General features: G+C 28.2%; 1 non-coding gene across 2 annotated transcripts in view; it reads right to left on the bottom strand.

Annotated features, from left to right (window-relative positions):
* Positions 1–31: 31 nt before the first annotated feature.
* LOC106691025 (uncharacterized) overlaps positions 32–2,716 on the bottom strand; it is an 8,116-nt gene continuing 5,431 nt past the window's right edge. For both annotated transcript variants that reach the window (XR_010842712.1, XR_010842711.1), the window contains 2 exons: positions 1,766–1,837; positions 32–394 (listed from right to left, as the gene is read on the bottom strand). This is a non-coding gene — a transcript (uncharacterized protein). The remainder of the gene's footprint in view (positions 395–1,765; positions 1,838–2,716) is intronic.

Below are 2,716 nucleotides of genomic sequence, written 5' to 3' on the forward strand. Positions count from 1 at the left end.
TCATATTGACTGCATCTTCTTCATATTGACTGCATCTTCTTCATATTGAATGCATCTTCTTCATATTTTAAGTTATATGGTCAACCATTTATATATAGAAAATTACTAAAGTTAAAAAATTAACCAAGATGATGGACTGATTCAAAAGTTAAAGTAATAGGAAGATATAATGAATAAATAAATCAAGAAAATATGGGGAAAGGCCAAAAAAGTAAAGATAAAGGAGACCAAATCTGCATTTTATAGATATCGTTCTATAATAAAGTTCTTTGTGCACCAGTATTGAGGCTAATCTACAATCTACAAGGGAAATATTTCTCACCTTCGTCTGAGATAAGCAGTTCCTCTTCTTGTTTCACAAATGTTTCTTCTTTTAAATCAGTAAGTCCACCTGCTGATATGAAAATAATAATTTAAAACAAGAAACAGGAACCATCTCATTACACAAATAAAAAAATTAATAAGACCATCCAAACTCACTGATCCAGAAGAAAATAAGATTTTAATAAATTATTCTTCTATAGTGCTTGCATCATGTGCATATTTTGCCTGGCAACTATTACCAGTGCACATGTTTGCCCGATTTTCACTCAGGTATTTATCACCAAAGCGCAAATTATACCCATACAAATTGGGCAATCATGAAAAGAGATGATTCCAAATAGTTTCAGGCTAAAATAATACAAAAACAAAAAAAATGAACACCTAAGTTTCCAACAGCAGTGAAGAGGTAATTAGACCTAGAAAATGCAATTTCTTCTGATAGTAGCAATAGTAATTATCAAATTGGGAGAAATTTTGAGTGAGAGGAAAAAATGAAAACTCTAAACTGCATACATTTATATCTGTTGATGGTGTAAATAAAAATATAACAAATTTTACTAGACAGAACATTTACGAACTGTTTTTGACAAAGAAAATAAGTTTCAAAGATATTTCAAGTTTATTTTGAACTCATTATATTAATATCTATGGTGCGAAAACCTACTCTGCAGTTATTGGAGTAAGGACAAGAGAATTGAAATGCCATACTTCAAAACAGTGATGTCCTTAAATAGGTTCATGGGAATTTCAAGAAAATTACACTTTGCTAATAATGAACGTTTGCAGCATGATCATCCCTTATGTAAAATTAGACCAATCATGGACATGATCAAGAAAACATCCAAAGAAGTATTCACATCAAGCCGAGATGTTTCCTTGGATGAGTGCTTGATAAAATATAGAACCAGAATTTCTTAAATTTAATATAATAAAACAAAGAAACTGAATTTGGAATAAAATACTACAAGCTATGCGATTCTAGAACAAAATTTTATGGTTTATGTGGGAAAGGATAAGTGTAATACGAGGCTAGCTAGCATGATAATTGTTCTAGATATGATGAAAGAAGGTAACTTTGCAAAATAATTGGATTCCATTCCTCTTATTATTGTTAATCTATAATGAAGTAAAAATTCATTATTTACGCAATATTGCTATTATTTTCCATACTTTGAATCATTTTCATTTAAATACAATAAAAAAATTTTGGTGATAAGAACAAATTTTTCACTTTTCTATGTGATGCAAGTGGATCAACAAACATTATGAATGAGAAAATACTACTCTAAGAGTTCCTCCCAACAATGACGGATGTGGAGAGGTGTGAAACAATGTAATGGCAACAGTGCTTAAAGTAACTAGAGAAAATAAAGTACTAGAGTAGAATCAGTCTTATTTGAAAATGATTGTTTTTCCTTTTAATAAACTCAAAATGCCTTACCTTCATTTGGGATAAGCAGTTCTCCTTCTTGTTTCACAAATATTTCTTCTTTTACATGATTAAGTCCACCTGCTGATATGAAAATAATATTTAAAATAAGGAAAAAGGAGTATCATACTTTCTATGAGTAGTAAATGCAATATCAAATATGTATCTTTAAGGCGATCGAAGAGCTAAGTGAAAGAACGTGTCTTTCCTTAAAAGAATATTTTAAATAATCCTTTCTACATAACACCTGTTATAATTTTTTTATTGCCAGTTTGCTCAGACGTGATCCCCACAGGCTAAAGCAGTCTCTTGTAGCTGGCTACTTGTTGAGCCTGCTGGCCGGTGGCAAACAATAGTTGACATACTGGCAGTATCCCATAGTACTGCAACTTCAAGTTTAAATTTAATTTAATTTATATACATTTTTATCAATTTCGCATTGCTAATAAATGTATTACAATTACTATTTTTAGGATTTATATGAATTTCAGAAAAAAATAACGTATACAATAAAAATTGGTGTTGTTAAGAGGCATTTGACACGTATTGACATTTATCTATTTAAACATAAATCATATTGATAAATGATATAGTTGTTTTTTTTTTTTTTTGTGTTTTTATTTTATTAATTTATTTTGACTTCATTTGATTAATCTTCAATACATTTCAATTATACCAAAATTAGGTTTATTTAAAATATTGAAAACAACACTGCATCTGACTACAATTTTTATTATTTTGTAAATAACACACATAATGAAAAATAGGATTTAATGTTAATATTAATTATCTCATTACTAAATATTAATCAAATTATGATATTTTTATCTTTCAAAACATTTTTAATTTAAATTTTTAGCTTTATTACAAATTCATTTCAGACATATTTGAAATATGGAAGAAAATAATTTATTTATTAAATAAAACCACAAATTGTATCCAATACTGTCTCAACACTTTATT

This window comes from Halyomorpha halys, unplaced genomic scaffold (genome assembly GCF_000696795.3).
Source record: "Halyomorpha halys isolate HHAL.00 unplaced genomic scaffold, Hhal_1.1 Scaffold2035.1, whole genome shotgun sequence".
NCBI classification, from domain to species: Eukaryota; Metazoa; Arthropoda; class Insecta; order Hemiptera; family Pentatomidae; genus Halyomorpha; species Halyomorpha halys.